The 14,353-nt window shown below is 42.2% G+C and overlaps 1 protein-coding gene and 1 pseudogene across 1 annotated transcript in view; both read left to right on the top strand.

The window, feature by feature from the left end:
- Positions 1-14,353, top strand: part of PRKN (parkin RBR E3 ubiquitin protein ligase) — a 1,255,012-nt gene that overhangs the window by 1,132,203 nt on the left and 108,456 nt on the right. The window lies entirely within an intron of this gene.
- Positions 1-14,353, top strand: part of LOC149747926 (long-chain-fatty-acid--CoA ligase 1 pseudogene) — a 48,215-nt pseudogene that overhangs the window by 20,772 nt on the left and 13,090 nt on the right.

Below are 14,353 nucleotides of genomic sequence, written 5' to 3'. Positions count from 1 at the left end.
GCCATCCTTGGCATGTAGATGCGTCACCCCAGTCTCTGCTTTCGTCATCACATGGCCATCTTCTCCCTGTGTATCTCTCTCCTCTTCTTACAAGGAGGCCGGTCACATTGGATTCAGGGCTTGCCTTCCTCCAATATGACTTTTTCTTAGCTTAACTACTTACATCTGCAACTGCTCTATTTCCAAATAAGATCACATTCCGAGGTACCCAGGGGTTAGGACTTCAACATATTTTGGGGAGGGGGGACACAATTCAACCCATAACACTTGAGCAGCTAGATCTATTCACGAGCCTTTCCGCTGGTGCAACATCATTCCAATGAGCTCTAACATAATCCCACAAAATTTAATGAGATCAGATATTTCCATCAAACCTGGGAGAGGACGAGCATCTCAGTTCCACGGTAAACCTCTTGAGGCACATCGATACTTTCAGCTCCAGATGCTGTGCCAGCTGGCCCCTGTCCTCATGGCACTGATGCTCTAGTTGGAGCCCTGACATTAAATAACCCGCTGCATGAAAGGTAAAGCTGGGAAAGATCAGGGTGCCAAGGCAGCGTGTCATGGGGGATACAACCTCGTCTTAGGAGAGCTGGGAAAGGCCACCCGCTAAAGTCAGCTGAAGCTGAGACCTGAGGGAAGAGTTGGCTCTAGCCCCATGAAGAGAGCAGGGAATCGGTTCTAGAAACGCTGGAAGTCAATGAAGATAACTGTTAAAAATGAGATTCAGTCATGTAAACAAGACAGATGCTTCTTCCTCTCAGGTGACAGTCCCTTCAAGCGACCAAGATTCCCTGCAACTCCATGATGAAGGAAGCACAGAACCTTGAGTTCTGTGGCCCTGCTGTCTCTCAGGCGTGCCCTCCTGCAGAGGTCACAGCTGACCCCCACCTCATCTTCATGTCTGCCCGAGGGAGAAGGAGAGAGAGGAGGCACAGCCCTTGCCTCTTCAGGGCACAAGCCAGAGATGGCTTCACCTTTGCTGACGCCCTGTGACCAGATCCAGTCTTGTGGCATTGGAGCTCCAGGGGCATCTGGGAGATGTGGCCGTGAGGCTGACAGCCACAAGGCCAGTGACAACTTCTCATGCTGTCAAGGGAGGGAAGAATCGGTACCGGGAGGACAGCCGGCAGCCTTAACATGCTCTCGCACATCATAGCAACTGGAGATCTCTTCCCTCTAGGACCGTGCAGTGCAGTGTGGTAGCCATTGGCCACATGATGCTCCTGAACACCTAAAATATAGGATGCAAACCAATTCCAGGACTTAGTACAAAGAACGAGAGAATAAACTTATCTCACTAATTTTTGTATTGATTGCATGATAAAATGGTAATATTTTTGATGTGCGGGGTAAATAAAATTTATTATTAAATTAATTTGCCCCCTTCTTTTTTACTTTCCTAATATGGGTATTAGAACACTGTAAGTCGCATATGTGGCTCGCATTCTATTCTATTTCTTATTGCACAGCCGCCCTAGAATCTTACAGTGTAGCAGGGGAGACAGACGTGAAGAACAGAGTTCAAAGTGAGGCCAGGAGGAGAAAGAGTCAAGGAGGTCGGGGAAGGCTCGCGTCCTGCAGGAGGGTTATTGGAGCCAGGACGCTGAAATTTTAAGAACTGCTTTCAGATGCAAGTGAGGAAAGAGAGAGGCTCAGCAGAGGAAAGAAGAGAGTGTAAGTGAAGAAAGTGGAGCAGGGAAGTACGGGGAGGGGTAGAGGTGGCAGGAGGAGGCTGGCAGGAAGCCCGGATATTCCGCTGAAGCCCTGGAGCTTACGAGTCCACCAGAAGCAGAATGTGCTTCAGAAGCATCTCAGCCATCTCACGCGTGTTCCTGAAACCTCTCTTAGCCCATTTCCTCACCTGTAAGACGGGAATGAGTGTGCCTATTTCAGAGCATTGTCCTGTCAATTAAATCTGATGATGTGGGCAAAGCCCTAACACAGTGTTGGCACATGAAACGATTCCATTTTGTAACTGAATGAACGACCCACTGGATGAAGAAACTGGAAATCAGCTCAATCTGGTGCCTCCACGTACAAACAGATTTCAAGTGTTTAGATACAGTTTTGAAATTTTAAAAGTCATTGATCATTAAATTTCATAGAAATAACTTCCTGAAGGCAGAGCCTAAGAGCACAAGGTCTCAAACTTTTCCCGAAGATTCCATCCCTTTCATAGAGGACGTGAAGAGGACCAGCCAAGCCGTCCCAGCTGACGTGGACACCTGGCAATACGATGATGGAAAACATTTTTGTTAAGGTGTTGATGGAAGCGAGACCATTAACCCTGACCTAGCTGGGTGGAAAGCACTGAGTGAAGAGTCGAGATAAGAGGCCGACAGGCTATCGCAAAATCCCGAGAGAGGACTTCCATTTCAACAGCATCTTCTGAGAATCTCTGATGCATCTTTTTTGTAACCCGGATGGCATTTTCCTTTTTTTTTTTAAGGCAAACTGCCAAATGGTTAGGGAAGTTTAAAACGTTCTATTAAATCCGGTATAAAACTAAATATAGGCTGCATCTGCAAACAACCTCTAAATCAGACACTGCTGTCAAAACTTATTTCTCAGTCTCTGTATCCATGGTGGGGGAAACATTTGTTTCATTTTGTAGGCGGACCCTCTCGCAGGCTACAGACAGTTGATTGAGTGGCCCCTCCTCCCCAGGCTCCTATCTTGTCTTCCCCGGCTGGCACTGTGTCCTTGCCTTCAAGCTGTCACTTCATCAGGCACTTACATCCGGCATTTTGGGTTTTTTTACCGTTTTTTTTTTTTTTTGCGGTACGCGGGCCTCTCACTGTTGTGGCCTCTCCCGTTGCGGAGCACAGGCTCCGGACGCGCAGGCTCAGCGGCCATGGCTCACGGGCGCAGCCGCTCCACGACACGACATGTGGGATCTTCCCAGACCGGGGCACGAACCCGTGTCCCCAGTATCGGCAGGCGGACTCTCAACCACTGCGCCACCAGGGAAGCCCCATCTGGCACTTTGAAGGCATGCTAACTGCTAGCTCCTGAGTAATCGTTCTGACAGGAAAGTGACTCCCCTGTACAGGAGGAGCCCATGAGCTTTTGCTTCTCCGCGCTGACGGACATCACTCTATGTCACCCCAAGATGGGCCCCGCAGAGTCAACCCCAAAAAGACATGTGACAAAGTTGTTACCCGTGTCCCTCATCAGCCCATCTTGCATCTCTTCTCTCCGCGCAACCCACCGCCTACTTATTCAGTATAAGGTACTCGAATTACCCTGCCTTCAGCCCTCTTGACTCCTATTTATCTATGTCTCCATCAATTCATTGATTGAATAAGTACTGAGTCCCCTTTCTCGGGAGAGGCAACACACTGTGGTCATAAAGAACTCAGGCTCCGGGCTGGAGTCCCGAAGTTTGGATCCCAGCTCCACCACTTACTAGATGCCCGATGCTGAGCACATCACTCAGACCTCTCTGAGTGCCGGCGTTTTCATGGGTCAAATGGGATAATGATCCAGCCTGGCGAGCAGCTTTGAAGCGCATGTCTCCAACCAGTGCCCCGGTCCAGCCAGATGAGGTTGCTGAGGCAGACAGACAGAAGGACTCATCCAAGTCTCAAGCCCAGGACGTTGTTTCTCCAAGAGCATTTGTTTCTCAAACTCACACCCCACAGTTAGAACCCCTCCCCTTTGCAGCAGTAGAAACAATTCCTCCGACAGTGTTCCACCAGGCTTGGTAGAGCCCGCCTAAAATGACCCCTCTGACATCCTCTCACAGTCTGTATCTGGTTCACAGGGCTATCCTGAAAGCCTTGGGGAAATAAATGGAAACGCTCCTTGGGCATTGCCCCTCTCTGTCACCCACCCAACGGGCCTATAAAATGAAGAGAACCAGACCGTTTCAAAAAAGCTTTAAGTTATCAGCTGTATAATTGAGAGTGTTGGCTCAATAATGAGGTCTGAACACAGCCAATATCTATCAAAATTGAGGAGATCTACGTAGATGAATAGATAGATTCCTGCCTAGTGAGTCCTTTGTACCAGGAAATCACACCCACGGTCGTGCTGCACAACCTGGATAACAAATCAGTGGTCTTTGTAGCCGTGGACACCCTCGGGCCTTATTTCTCTGAGGTTCTCTTTTCTCTTGAGCCTAGCAGGAGGAGGTGAACGTTTACGTCATTGTAGAGTAGCTGTTGGCCTCCAGTTCTCTTGATGCTACATTAAGTTGCAGTTTTCTAATAGCTACCTTCTTTCTGGCGCTTAATGCCCCTGCGTTAACAGATGGGCGAGCAGAACCAAGGCAGTTCTGAGGGAATTGGATGCCCAGCTTAAAGTAATTGGAAGCAGTATGGCAGCAGCCATTGGAACTCAAATGAATCCAGAACTCGGTGTCTGCATAACCAGCATCAAGCCAAGACTCGGGGAGTTCCCGCGGAGCAAGCCTCCATGTGGTGGTTTGATTTTTAAAAGCTTTTCTTTCCCTTGAAAACCCTGTCATCCTTGGGCTAATAAACCAAATCTTGACGATTCAAGTAAGGAAATATACCAAAAATGTCATCATAATAATAGTCTGGGAGTCCCCGCATCAATAATTCATAGATTTGATCCCTAAGAGGATAAAAAGAAATTTATAAGCATAATAAACCCAGTTACTGTTATATAGCCCATTTAAAAATAGAGACATTTATATTTTTTATGATTACACTGCCCTAATTTTTTTTCAGTACTTAATTGGCAAACTAAAATACAAAAAGTGTAAATAAATAACATAGGCTCCACTAGAGAAGGCAGGAAGGAAGGAAAAATGGAAGGGAAGGAGGGAGGGTGGAAGGAGGAAAGGGAAACAATAAAGTCTCTAGTGAAAATGCACATGCGCCAAAACTGGTTTTGATTTGGAGATCCTTTATGAGTAGTTATTGTGATGATTTTGAAAATCCTTAAGCCCCCTTTCTTTTCATTTTCCTCTTCTCTACCCCATAAGTAAATTATATCTGTTGTCATAGATGTACTCAATACTTAATATTGTTCAATATTTTGTCTGTTGTCTGCACAACTACAATGATTTTACTTAATTCACCATCGAAACCTGAGTAAGATGAGCTGCAAAATTATATAACTTTAGAATGTAGTCTAAAATCCTTTTCCTCTCCTTCCAGGTCTGTCTCAGTACCTTCCCAACATACACCCTTTGTTCTGGAAAGTTCTTTTCCCACGAGCCCCTGACTGTCCTCTCTGCTTTGACCATGCAGACGAGTGAGGGGACAGTAGGGTAGAGTGAGGGCTATGGGGTCGGAAGCCCGATAAGCTGAGCTTGAGTCCCAGTCGCTTCACTGAGCACTTGTGTAACTGAAGCCGTGTGCCTCGATGTCTTCCTCAGGAGAAGGGTTGAGCAATGATACTTAACTCCAAATTGCTTTCAGAATTAGGCGTTTTCCACGCACAGCCCTTGGCACTGCTTGTCATGGTCAGCAGTCCATAAATGTCAGCCATTCTTACTCTACCCGGGATGCCTTTCTCTTTCTCCTCTCACTGAATCATCCCTTATCACAAGCGCTCCATGAAGCTGACCTACATCTCCTCTGAATTATTACTAATACACTGACGTGTGTTGTTTCAAATATGAGCTCTCCTTAATTAAACTGCAAGCTCCTCGAGGGGAAAATCAGGTCATCCTAGCACAAAGCAGGTTCTTGAAAAATCTTTGATAGATTAGAAGTGCATATTATAGTGTTGAAAGATTTGAATGCACAATTCATGCTGCTCTGGTACGTTAAATTCATGTTAAATATGTCCGTAATATTATATGAATTCCAGACTTCTCCATTTAATCGAAGTCTTAATCATAATGAGCAGCAGTTAGGAAAGGGCAGTTAACAGATTCCCCAAAGAACGAGGTCCCCCGCGTTCAGATCTGATTCCGTCTGTACAGGCGGCTCATTTGGGGAAATCTGCTGAAGCTTCCCAAGCCTCAGTCATTTCATTTTTAAAAGGAGCAAATCCCATGACCTATCTCGTAGGGTCAGGGTGGTTGTGAAAATCGGATTGGTGGATGACTACTGAGCATTCCAGACACATGATGTGCTCGGTGCATCTTAGTTATTATTAGTAATGATAATACGATGCAAATAATAACAATGGCAAAGGCTTCCTGCAGATGTGCTGACCCACCTGGAGGCTTATGGTGTTTCTCAACATTGCAACAGGATTGTGGTTTGAAAGCCAATTACAGGTGTTCAGAAAAGGGCCACTTGCTAAAACCAGAAAAGTTTTCTTCATACTAGAATCCTGCTGTGACCTTAATATGCCACTCCTATGCCCTGGGGGTAGGTAAAAGAGGTCACATTAAGTAAGAGCCTATTTGAACTACTAATGTGCTATTATCTAAGGGAGGGGAAAAAACATTAATATGGATGGCACCTTCGGGGTGTGATGTTTGAAGTAAGGATAGACTTGCAGCTTGTTAAAGTTTAGTGGATTCCCTGGACATTCCGTGGGTTTATATGCTGAAAATTAATGCAAGTCCATATGCTATTGGCTATTACCCCTTCCCTAACCTTCTGGAAGAAGCCTGATGGGATGCTGAGGCAAGCACCCTGGAGCTAATGAGCACTTAGCATGACAAATCTTTCAACCACCCTCAATCTTTATCACAAAACATTTGTGTCACGAATAACAAGGGCTTTGGAGTTGATCTTAAAACAAAGCCAATTCAGTCAATTAATATGAAGCTATGAAGATAGTTACCTTTACTTCGTGTAACTCTGGGTTAACGATATGCAGCTATTAAGGGGGAATCAAATAGTTGTCGCAAGTCAGAAAGACTTATCTGCGGACCACGTAGAAACTGAAAGAAGTCCCATGAAAACTGAGAAGTCCCATGAACTTTGTCTCTAGTATTTGCTAACAAAACCATATTCAAACTTTTAAAGAAGATTGAAGGAGAAAGAATGGTTCTGAAATGCCAGACTTCATGATTAAATTCAGTGAAGATGCTGAGAAGTCTATGGAAATTCTCAAAAACTATAAAATGTTAAGTACATCACACAGTTACTGAAAATCTAAGCTAAAATACTTAAAGTACTTACGGATGTCATATTATAATTCTACTATAAGATGGCCTTTGTTTTAATACCAAAAAGTTATGGAAGTCCTCTATGAAACCCTTATAAAAATTCAATTAACCTTTGTGAAAAAAAAAAAAAAAGAAGAGCCAGAAACACTGCTAGCATTGGAGTCATTAGCCGTGTACTGGCCTCATGGTCAAGGAGAGCCAAGAGCCAAACTAAGTCAAACACTCTGAATGTCAGACTAACTTACAGGGAATTAATAGTACCATGGAAAGCACTCTTCATGCTTCCCTGCCCATCCAATATGCAGTTGTACTTTATCCCAATTTTTTCTAAAATATTCAAAATTATGTGGTAAAAGTGGGTATTTAAAAGCCAGTTCTCAAGCTAACTAGCTAATCTATGATGGCTACCTTCCTCTCAAAACACTCATCCGTATTATTCATGTATCTACTCACGTTCACTTTGGCAACAATCATTTTCTTGATTTAATAGTGGAAGCAAGGTCAAATTTCTCTATAAGCTCCTTGAGGGAGAAGATTAGTTTGATCCTATCATAACCTAATATACTAGCTACTGACAAATATTCTTTAAATGACCAGTAAGTATTAAGAAGCAGTTAGTAAATGTTATTCACACACTTCCTGAAATGACTACTTGAGCCATAAAATTTTAAATGTATCATTTGATGTAAAATCAAATGAGTAACGTGAGTTAAATTCTTCTTGTTTTTGTCTTATGTTATCATCTCTTTGAACATACGGTTTTCAGAAATGAATGTGTTCATTAACAGTCTTAACCGGGATAAAGTATTTCTTTGAAAATCACCTACCTTTTTCATTTTAAGCGACTGTTGAATCATCCTTGGTAAATCATGACATTGTTGTACTTTCTTCTAAAATGAACATATGTGTTTAGCAGTGTCACACTAACTTTCTAAAGCAACTGGAACAAACTGGATTCTCTTTTCTTTTTATTTTCTCTTCTTTCTCTCCCTCCCTCCCTCCATTCCTCCCCCTGTCCTTCTTTCTTGCTTGCTTGCTCTTTTCTTTCTTTCTTTCTTCCTTCCTTCCTTCCTTCCCTCCTTTCTTCCTTTCTTTCTTTCTTTTTCTTTCAACAATGACCCAAACTGAGTTTTTATGAAAAGAGAAGAAAATGACACAAGATTTGGCTATTTCACAGATGTGTTTTAGGTCCTAACCAATGAAGAAAAATAATATAAGATTGAAAAGAATAAGATTTTCAGATCTTGAAACCCGTAGTTAAATGACAACTGCCTTTTTTAATTACCAAATTAACTACCTACACTCTTTTTGAGCCAAATTTTCTTTTCTCTACCTTTCCTGACGCCTCTGTATCCTGCGACTGCTTCCTTACAAGGGGTGAAGTAGAAGGAAATATTACATGGGAGTAGTGATAGGAATTCTCCAGGAAAAGCCACATGATTTTAACTGGATGAGCTTTTTCTAACGATAGCTTTTATACGTTTGAATAGCTTTTAGGAATACATACAGCATTTTTCAGTGTATGAATGTATCTGGTATGAATGTATTTAATTCAAAACACCACCTTCACTTAAGTAGTTTGATAATCTTTCTGATTGTAACGTTGAAGGGCAGTGGTGACCTGCTTCTTCACACGGCTGCTCAGAGCGAATGGCCTCTGTTCCTGCCCCCAGGACTCCCACTTAGCGGTTCCGGATTGCTCTTTCCCACCTCTGGTTACTATGGAGAGAGCTGCACCATCAGCTTTTGTTTTCAGTTACCAGGTTGTTGTGAGGGCATTGCTTATGAAAATGGTTTCTCTAATGCTAATTAGTTACAGCAACAAAATGAAAAGCTGGGCCTGCTTTGCTCTGTTGATACTCTTCAGCCTGTGCTGAGGCAGGTATTCAGACAAAGGATTGAAATGACTAATTATCCTTTCTGGCGAAAGAACCCGTTCACTTAGTATGTAATGAGTTAGACTTTAACTCTTTTCTTACCTTCTACTGAGGATCTGGGTAGGTGGTTTTCTACAAAGGATTGGTTAGTTCCTGAGTCCTGTCTGCTTCCTGTGATGGTCTACTTGGCTCCTTGTGTCCTAAAGCCCAGCTCCATCAACCCACAAAAGACCCATTATTGCAACGTTAATAATACCAATATAATCCAATTCCATTTCTGACACTTACCAACTCTGTAGTAGTCAGCAAGCTGTTTGAGCTCTCCGTTTCTTCATGTGTGAAATAAGGGAGTTAAGACCCATTTTCCAAGATTGTGATGGTAAATCGGAAAATCAGGCCCTTCCTGGACACGTGACCTGTGTAGTCACACAGGGCCCTGCACTCAGAGGGCGCCCATGTGGTAATGCTCTGTTGTCATCACCTTGAAATGCTAAATAATTTTTTAACGAGGGGCTGTGTATTTTCATTTTGCACTGGACGACACAAATTACACAGTCAGGATGAGCTAGGCTCTGCTTCAGTAATAATAAATCCTCCAGACTCTCAGTGCCTTTACACAGCCAAAGTTTATTTCTTGCTCATCCTACACGTCCAGCACACGCTGGAAGGATGCTCTGTGCATCCTACTCACTCAGGGATCCAGGCTGAAGGACACTTATTTTGACCTGAACTTCCATAATCTGTACACCAAGGGAAGCAAACAAAGAGATCTGTGCATCTGTCACTTCTGTTCACCCTTCTTGGTCCAGAGCAAATCATATGGCCTTGTCTAATGACAAGGGAATGGGAAGTGCATTCCTTCCTGTACCCGGAAAGCTGAGAGCTGGAGTCGTTGGTGAACACACCACCAACGTCACAAAATACCAAGTGCCCATGGGCACCTGCCGTTTGCAGCCCACCCTTTAGAGGAGTAAATTTCAAGATTTCCAATTTCTCCTAAAACGATACCAAACCAGATTATCTGAACATAATATAATTTCTCTTTTAAAAGAAGTCCTTAATTCTCTTCTTTTCCAACAACTTCAAGGTTTCCTTGACTGTTATCTTCCCTGGGGATGGAGCATATGCTGAGAAAGTTACTTTTGCAGTATCAGGATTAAACCCTTCCTTGCCTAATGGAGACGGTTCAGCCAGCATTGCTGTTTCCCTCATTCCACTTTCTCAAAACTGAAATGCTGCTGCTGTTGGTTTTCTGATTGTAAAATATAAATGTATCATTATTACACATCCCAACAACATGAAAAATATAAAGTTAACATAGAAAATAGTAAAATCCGTAGTAATCCTACTACTCACTGTTAGATTTTGTCTTTCTAGGCATTTTAGGATACATACCCACACTTGAAAATTCTTAAGTATTAGTATTATTATACATATTACGTTGTATATATTGTTTAATTAACTGCTATACCATGGGCATGTGTGTAATAAATATAATTATAATAATATTATTTTTTAATTGTATCACGTGATAATCATTTGATCTGCAATCACATGTATCTGGAAGGATTTATTACCCCTGTTCTCTAGTCCCCAGCTACAAGTCCTAGAGGTAACCACTTAGCAGTTATTATCATTCCAGAAACACTCTGTGCAGATATAAGCCAATACACATACTGTTTCTTTTTTACCCAAATTGTTGCATTCTGTGTATAAATTGTTTCCATTTTACAAATGAATCATAATTTGTTGAATGAACTACCTATAGATGAGGTTTCAATTTTTTTTCTTTTTTCTTTTTTTAATACGTCTTTATTGGAATATAATTGCTTCGCAATACTGCGTCAGTTTCTGTTGCACAGCAAAGCGAATCAGCCATATGCATACACGTGTCCCCATATCCCCTCCCTCTTGAGCCTCCCTCCCACCCTCCCCATCCCACCCCTCTAGGTCGTCCCAAAGCATTGAGCTGATCTCCCTGTGCTACGCTGCTGCTTCCCACTAGCTGTCTATTTTACATTCGGTAGTGTACATATGTCAATGTTACTCTCACTTTGCCCCAGCTTCCCCCTCCCCACTGTGTCCTCAAGTCCATTCTCTATGTCTACGTCCTTATTCCTGCCCTGCCACTAGGTTCATCAGGTTTCAATTTTTAATTTATTTTTTATTGAGGTAACATTGCTTTATAACATTATATAAGTTTCATGTGTACAACATTATGTTTCTACTTCTCTATCTGCTCCTGTGTGCTAACCACTAAAAATTTAGTTTCCACCTGGCATCATTCAGTTGACCCCCTTAACCCATTTTGCCCCCACTCCCCGCCCATTCTCTGGTAACAACTACTCTGTTTCCATACCTTCCATTTGTTCTTTTATAGTTTGTTTGTTTGTTTTAACCTTTTACTTCTTTTATTTTTATTTTTTTAACATGTTTATTGGAGTATAATTGCTCTACAATGGTGTGCTAGCTTCTGCCTCACAACAAAGCGAATCAGGTATACATACACATATGTTCCCATATCTCTTCCCTCTTGCGTCTCCCTCCCTCCCACCCTCCCTATCCCACCCCTCTAGGTGGCCACAGAGCACCAAGCTGATCTCCCTGTGCTATGCGGCTGCTTCCCACTAGCTATCTATTTTACATTTGGTAGTGTATGTATGTCCATGCCACTCTCTCACTTTGTCACAGCTTACCCTTCCCCCTCCCCATATCCTCAAGTCCATTCTCTAGTAAGTCTGCGTCTTTATTGCCATCTTGCCCCTAGGTTCTTCATGACCTTTTTTTTCTTTTTAGATTCCATATATATGTGTTAGCATATGGTATTTGTTTTTCTCTTTCTGACTTACTTCACTCTGTATGACAGTCTCTAGGTCCAGCCACCTCACTACAAATAACTCAGTTTCGTTCCTTTTTATGGCTGAGTAATATTCCATTGTATATATGTGCCACATCTTCTTTATCCATTCATCTGTTGGTGGACACTTAGGTTGCTTCCATGTCCTGGCTATTGTAAATAGAGCTGCAATGAACATTTTGGTACATGACTCCTTTTTTTATTTTTGTGGTACGCGGGCCTCTCACTGTTGTGGCCTCTCCCGTTGCAGAGCACAGGCTCCGGACGCGCAGGCTCAGTGGCCATGGCTCATGGGCCCAGCCACTCCGCGGCATGTGGGATCTTCCCGGACCGGGGCACGAACTTGTGTCCCCTGCATCGACAGGTGGACTCTCAACCACTGCGCCACCAGGGAAGCCCCATGACTCTTTTTGAATTATGGTTTTCTCAGGGTATATGCCCAGTAGTGGGATTGCTGGGTCGTATGGTAGTTTTATTTTTAGTTTCTTAAGGAACCTCCATCCTGTTCTCCATAGTAGCTGTATCAATTTACATTCCCACGAACAGTGCAAGAGGGTTCCCTTTTCTCCACACCCTCTCCAGCATTTACTGTCTGTAGATTTTTTGATGATGGCCATTCTGATTGGTGTGAGGTGATACCTCATTGTAGTTTTGATTTGCATTTCTCTAATGATTAATGATGTTGAGCATTCTTTCATGTGTCTGTTGGCAATCTGTATGTCTTCTTTGGAGAAATGTCTATTTAGGTCTTCTGCCCATTTTTGGATTGGCTTGGGTTTTTTTCTGATATTGAATGGCATGAGCTGCTTGTAAATTTTGGAGATTAATCCTTTGTCAGTTACTTCATTTGCAAACATTTTCTCTCACTCTGAGGGTTGTCTTTTCATCTTTTTTATGGTTTCCTTTGCTGTGCAAAAGCTTTTAAGTTTCATTAGGTTCATTTGTTTGTTTTTATTTCCATTTCTCTAGGAGGGGGGTCAAAAAGGATCTTGCTGTGATTTATGTCATAGAGTGTTCTGCCTATGTTTTCCTCTAAGAGTTTGATGGTCTCTGGCCTTAAATTTAGGTCTTCAATCCATTTTGAGTTAATTTTTGTGTATGGTGTTAAGAATTGTTCTAATTTCATTCTTTTACATGTAGCTGTCCAGTTTTCCCAGCACCACTTATTGAAGAGAGTCTTTTCTGCACTGTATATTCTTGCCTCCTTTATCAAAAATAAGGTGACCATATGTGTGTGGGTTTATCTCTGGGCTTTCTATCCTGTTCCATTGATCTATATATCTGTGTCTGTGCCAGTACCATACTGTCTTGATTACTGTAGCTTTGTAGAATAGTCTGAAGTCAGGGAGCCCGATTCCTCCAGCTCCGTTTTTCTTTCTCAAGATTGCTTTGGCTATTCGGGGTCTTTTGTGTTTCCATACAAATTGTGAACTTTTTTGTTCTAGTTCTGTGAAAAATGCCACTGGTAGTTTGCTAGGGATTGCATTGAATCTGTAGATTGATGTGGGTAGTATAGTCATTTTCACAATATTGATTCTTGCAGTCCAAAAACATGGTATATCTCTCCATCTATTTGTATCATCTTTAATTTCTTTCATCAGTGTGTTATAATTTTCTGCATACAGGTCTTTTGTCTCCTTAGGTAGGTTTATTCCTAGGTATTTTATTCTTTTTGTTGCAGTGGTAAATGGGAGTGTTTTCTTAATTTCACTTTCAGATTTTTCATCATTAGTGTATAGCAATGCAGCAGATTTCTGTGCATTAATTTTGTATCCTGCTACTTTACCAAATTCATTGATTAGCTCTAGTAGTTTTCTGGTAGCATCTTTAGGATTCTCTATGTATAGTATCATGTCATCTGCAAACAGTGACAGCTTTACTTCTTCTTTTCCAATTTGGATTCCTTTTATTTCTTTTTCTTCTCTGATTGCTGTGGCTAAAACTTCCAAATCTATGTTGAATAATAGTGGTGAGAGTGGGCAACCTTGTCTTGTTCCTGATCTTAGTGGAAATGGTTTTAGTTGTTCACCATTGAGGATGATGTTGGCTGTGGGTTTGTCATATACGGCCTTTATTATGTTGAGGAAAGTTCCCTCTATGCCTACTTTCTGGAGGGTTTTTATCATAAATGGGTGTTGAATTTTTTCGAATGCTTTCTCTGCCTCTATTGAGATGATCATAATGTTTTTCTCCTTCAGTTTGTTAATATGGCGTATCACGCTGATTGATTTGCGTATATGGAAGAATCCTTGCATTCCTGGGATAAACCCCACTTGATCATGATGTATGATCCTTTTAATGTGCTGTTGGATTCTGTTTGCTAGTATTTTGTTGAGGGTTTTTGCATCTATGTTCATCGCTGATATTGGCCTGTAGTTTTCTCTCTTTGTGACATCTTTGTCTGGTTCCGTTATCAGAGTGCTGGTGGCCTCATAGAATGAGTTTGGGAGTGTTCCTCCCTCTGCTATATTTTGGAAGAGTTTGAGAAGGATAGGTGTTAGCTCTTCTCTGAATGTTTAATAGGATTCGCCTGTGAAGCCATCTGATCCTGGGCTTTTGTTGGTTGGAAGA

Source organism: Delphinapterus leucas, chromosome 12, assembly GCF_059928025.1.
Source record: "Delphinapterus leucas isolate spDelLeu-1000000601 "Yukka" chromosome 12, BTC_Dleu_Yukka2, whole genome shotgun sequence".
NCBI lineage: Eukaryota > Metazoa > Chordata > Mammalia > Artiodactyla > Monodontidae > Delphinapterus > Delphinapterus leucas.
This window is presented reverse-complemented; position numbering and strand designations above follow the sequence as displayed.